Source organism: Camelina sativa, chromosome 11 (genome assembly GCF_000633955.1).
Source record: "Camelina sativa cultivar DH55 chromosome 11, Cs, whole genome shotgun sequence".
NCBI classification, from domain to species: domain Eukaryota; kingdom Viridiplantae; phylum Streptophyta; class Magnoliopsida; order Brassicales; family Brassicaceae; genus Camelina; species Camelina sativa.
Window position 1 is genome coordinate 24170989 of NC_025695.1, and position 6000 is coordinate 24176988.

Below are 6000 nucleotides of genomic sequence, written 5' to 3' on the forward strand. Positions count from 1 at the left end.
ATAAGTGTAGTTTTTGAGTCTTTTGATTTGTTTTCTAGGTTGTTTTTAGTCTTTATAGGTTTAGATACTCATTGGCACGGACCGATGCACTCTCAGCATTGATCGATGCAGCTGCCACAAACCAAACGGAAGTTGTTTCCACAAGCTTTAGACGATTTACAAAATTTGCCCAAGTTTCTCTTATTTGCAATTAAGGTCCAAGACGTGTTTTAGAATATTTATAGGATTTTTATGGTCATTGTTTAGACCTAAGTTTTATTCTGCAAACAAAAGAGATATTGAGAGCTTTGGGAGAGACATATCTGATTTCATCTATAGAGAGAAGATTCTTGAACTCCTTTCTTACTTCTTAATATCAATTGCTTATTATTCAGAAAAGATGCTTTGTTCTACATTGAATATGTCTGAGTAGTTTGTTTGTTAGGTTTAGGGTTTTTCATAGGGTTTTTATGGTGCAATTTAGATCTGATATTTTAGGATTCATTATCTTCTATGACCTTCATCTTAGGTTGTTCTTCATATTAATTCTTGATTGATCACCTAGAATTAATACTTAGGAAAATAAATTGATATGAGAATATAATTGATTTTCCTGATAAAACCTTTTGATGAACAAAATTATTTCTTGCAAAGAGATTTGATTTAATAAATTTGTGAACAATCTAAACTTGTTTTTAAAGCTGATTTTTAACCTTGAATTTTGCAAAGAGATTTGGATTTTCTGGTTTTAAATTTAGATAATATTTGCAGTCAAAACTGATTTATTTTACAAGAGTGTTTAGAGTTCTAGATCTGATTTTTAATTGCTTGAATCATATTATTTGACTGATTTAATATTTCATAAATTCCTGAGAATTTCCCTAGGCCTAACTCTTTGTTCCCTTGAATTTACAATACCTTTAATTTTTTTTTTGCATTGTTTTTAATTTAATAATTTGATTTAACATAATTAAAAGATCAATAAGTCTATTGTGTGATCTAGAGTCTCTGTGGATTCGACCCCTAGAATATTACAACTGCAAGGTTGTTAGTATCATTAGGGTATTACAATTTGAGCATATCAAATTTTGGCGCCGTTGCCGGGGACTCTTTTGATTCACCATTAGATTAAAGTCTTTGATTTTGTCTAGATGTTTATTTTTCTGTTTTACTCACACGCTTTTGTTTCTTTTCTCTTGTGTGTTTCAGGTATATGCCTAATCCGCACACCAGGAAAAATCAAACAGGTCCTACCTTGAATCTTACAAACCAAGAGTTAGGAAGACTAGAGCGTGACAACAAGAAAGCAGCCAAGTCAGCGAAGATGGTCAAAACAATCATATTGAGACCTGATGAGGCTGGAGTTTTGAGGGATCAATAGGGCAATGTGTACAACGACAATCATATTGAGACCTGATGAGGCTGGAGTTTTGAGGGATCAAGAGGGCAATGTGTACAACGAGCAAGGCCAGAAACTTGATGCTGAAGGACGAGTTGAGGATGATGCACGTGGCGTCGAGCGACGCAACGATGGCATCGATCGACGCAACCAGGAAGGCATCGATCGACGCAATGCTGGCATCGATCGACGCAATGCTGGCATCGATCGACGCAATGTCGGAGCTGGTGCGAATGGAGCCAATTTGGACCTTCAGCCTAGACGGGACAACAATGGAGAGCTTGTCAAGACTCTTGCGGACTTCAACAGGCCAGACTTATTCTATGAGAACCGTTCCGCAATTGTCCCTCCTCCATTCCTAAGGAATGATTTTGAGCTGAAGCCTGCCTACTTTGCTCTTGTTGGCCAAAGACCATTCCAGAATTTGCCTCATGAGAAGCCTCAAGACCACATTGAGCACTTCAAAGATATTGTTACAAGCATCAAGGCTAATGGAGTCACTGAGGACTATCTCTACTGCAAGCTCTTCCCCTACTCTCTTGGTGGGGAAGCTTCTCTTTGGCTAAGACAACTTAAACCAGGATCTCTGACAACCTGGCATAACATCAAGGTAGCGTTCTTGAACTACTTCTACGATGATGCAATGTCTGATGAGCTGAGGATTAAGCTTTCAACCTTTAGACAAGGACCTGCTGAATCTTACAAAGCTGCTTGAGTGAGCTTTAAGGCATATCAGAGAGACTGCCCGCATCATGGGTTCTCAGAGGTTCAGTTCACTAGTATCTTCTTCAGCGGGATTGACTGGAGGTATCAGATGGCTTTCGATGCTGCTAGTGATGGGAATTTCAAGACAAGGTACCCAGATGAGGCTGAAAAGTTGATAGAGAGGCTAGCATCCAACAACAGTACTAAGAATGCGGACTTAGAACGGAAAATAGCACATGAAGGATATGATTCAAATCAGTTTGCTACAGGGAATGCCAAGCTGGATTCAGTGCATAACCTTCTTGTTGGAAAGAAGTCAGTCCATTATGCAGAAGATGTTGAGATCTTTGAGCCAGAGCAGGAGAATGAAAAAGAAGATGTCAACTTTGTGTATGTGAATCAAGGCCAAAGGTTTGGAAATCAGCAAGGCAACAGGTCTTTCAGTGGAAACAACCAGCGCAACAACTATCAGTCTAATTATACAAGCTTCATTCCTAAGCAAGATTATCAGAAACAACAACAGAGCAGTGGTTACACCAGGACCTATGGCAACTCCTCTTACCAATCTCCTCCTCCTAAGACAACTGAAAGTAGGATGGAGGCAATGCTTGAGCAGATTCTTCAGGGACAAGAGCAGTTGACAGTGACATTCAATGGGAAGATTGACAATGTCTATACTGAGCTTACTGGCAAATTTGATTCATTGAATGTCCAAGTTAAGAAGCTGGAGAACCAAGTTGCACAAAGTGCTGGAGCTATGAAAAGGCAAGAAGGATTTTTACCAGGCAGAACCGAATCAAATCCTAAGCACTCCTGCAATGCTGTGACCTTAAGGAGTGGTAAGCAATTACAGTCTGAAGCTGAGAAGAAGCAGAGATCCAAGGAATTGCAGGAACTGATTGATGAGGATGATGAGTTTGACGATCCGGAACCAGCATCGACCGATCTAGCTGCAAAGCATCGATCGACGCAACCCTCAGTGGTCGTAGAAGAATTGACTTTGCGAGACAGCATCGACCGATGCAACGTCCAGACCGAGAAGGAAGTTACGAAATCTCCGATTCTAGTTGCTGAGAGAGTTTATAAACCCAAGGTTCCTTTCCCCAAGAATCCAATGAAGTCTAAACAAGAGCTTGATGATGCTAAGTGTAAGGCTATGATGGATAAACTTATTGTTGAGCTGACATTGATTGATGCGGTTAGAAGTTCTCCAATGCTTAGGAGATATGTTAAGAGGATGGTGACCAAGGATTTGAATGCTGAGCAGGGAGTAATGATGATTTCAGCCCAAGTCAGTGCCATCATTCAGAACAAGATCCCAGACAAGCTTCCTGATCCAGGTAGTTTTGTTCTTGATTGTACAATCTTCAGTGAAAGGTTTGCTAGACCTTTGTGTGATCTTGGTTCCAGTGTCAACTTAATGCCTAGATCAGTAGCACTCAGCCTTGGGATGACAGATTTCCAACCCACCAAGATTACTCTTATCCTTGCTGACAGATCAATTCGTATTCGTGACGGTATTCTTGAAGATGTTCCAATTAAGATTGGTAATTGTTTGATACCTACTGATTTTGTGGTCTTGAAGTATGAAGAAGAGCCTAAGGATCCTTTAATCTTGGGAAGATCATTCTTAGCTCCTGCTGGAGCCATTATTGATGTCAAGAAAGAACAGATTGGTCTTAATGTTGAAGATTTGCAGATGCGTTTTGACATGGATAAGCTGGTTAAGAGGCCAACCATAGATGGTCAAACTTTTTATGTGGATACATTGTCTAATCTTGCTGAAGAGATTTTCAAGGAGCTGCATCCTGAAGATCCTCTTGAGAGAGCATTAGTTGCTTCTACTGAAGAAGCTGAACATTTAGATGACATTGCTGCTGGCTATGTCAAGCTACTAGATGCTAATGAGCAAGTAAAGAAGTTGGTTGCACAGGAGGAATTGGTTGGTACTTCTTCACAAGCTAAGAAACTATCTGATTGGAGTCTAGAGAAAGCTCCAAAACTTGATCTCAAGCCACTTCCTGCAGGTTTAAGGTATGCATTTCTAGGTGGGGATTCTTCTTATCCTGTTATTGTTAATGCTTCCTTTAAACAATACAGAGCTCAATTTATTGCTAAGCAATCTGCGCAAGTTTAACAAAGCTCTTGGCTATTCTCTTGATGATATTGCAGGGATTTCTCCGGACTTGTGCATGCATAGGATTCATCTTGAGGAGGGAGCTAAGACATCTATTGAGCATCAGAGGAGGCTAAATCCAAATTTGCAAGATGTTGTCAAAAAGGAGATCATGAAATTGCTGAATGTCGGGATTATTTACCCAATTTCTGATAGCAAATGGGTTAGTCCAGTTCATGTTGTTCCGAATAAGGGTGGAGTTACAGTGGTGAAGAATGACAATAATGAGATGATTCCGACACAGACAATCACCGGACACCGGATGTGCATTGATTACAGAAAGCTGAATGCCGCATCAAGGAAAGATCACTTCCCGCTGCCCTTCATTGACCAGATGCTTGAGAGGTTAGCTAACCATCCATACTACTGATTTTTGGATGGTTACTCTGGGTTTTTCCAGATCCCGATTCATCCCGATGACCAGGAGAAGACGACTTTCACTTGTCCATATGGTACTTTTGCATATCGCAGAATGCCTTTTGGTCTATGTAATGCTCCTGCGATATTTCAGAGATGTATGATGTCCATCTTCACAGACATGATTGAAGATTACATGGAGGTTTTCATGGATGATTTTTCTGTATATGGGTCTTCATTCAAGAGCTGTTTGGATAATCTCTGCAAAGTGCTGGCTAGATGTGAAGAGAAGCACTTAGTTTTTAATTGGCAGAAGTGTCATTTTATGGTTAGAGATGGTATAGTGCTTGGTCACAGGGTTTCAGAAGATGGTATTGAAGTTGACCGCACTAAGATAGAAGTGATGAAAGGTCTTCAACCACCAGATAGTGTGAAGTTGGTAAGGAGTTTTCTTGGACATGCCGGGTTCTATAGACGCTTCATCAAGGATTTCAGTAAGATAGCTAGACCACTTTCAGCTCTACTATGCAAGAATGTCAAATTTGAGTTAACTGATGAATGTCGTTTAGCCTTTGAACGGGTTAAGCAAGAGTTAGTGAGTGCTCCTATTGTTCAACCACCAGATTGGGATTTACCTTTTGAGGTAATGTGTGATGCCAATGATTTTGCAGTGGGAGCAGTGCTAGGACAGAGGAAGGATAAGAAACTTCATGTTATTTACTATGCTAGTAGAACACTTGATGATGCTCAAAGGAATTATGCAGCAACAGAAAAGGAGTTGCTAGCAGTAGTGTTTGCTTTTGAGAAGTTTCGTTCTTACTTGGTTGGATCAGAGGTGATAGTTCATACAGATCATGCTGCACTCAAATACTTGATGCAGAAAAAGGATGTCAAGCCAAGGTTATTAAGATGGATTCTTCTTCTTCAAGAATTTGACATTGAGGTTAAAGACAAGAAAGGGATTGAAAATAGAGTAGCTGATCATTTATCAAGGATCAAGATAGAAGATGATGTTCCAATTCATGATTCACTGCCAAAAGAGAATGTCTACTTTGTTGATATTGGTTCTCAAGTTACATTACTGCAGTCTTGGGAAATTTTGCAGAGTCGTGGCAATGCATCGATCGACACATCTGGTGCATCAATCGACACATCTGGTGCATCGATCGATGCTTCATCTCGATACGAACAGGACTTGGCGATTGCATCGACCGATACATCACTAAGCATCGATCGACACTTGGTTCAGGAATCGTCGGGTTATGAGTTTGACGACGACATAGCTGCTGTAACTACTTTTGATCAACCATGGTATGCTGATATAGCGAATTACCTTGCTGCTGAGGTGGAACCAGACAAGTTTACAGGGTATGCTAAGAAGAAG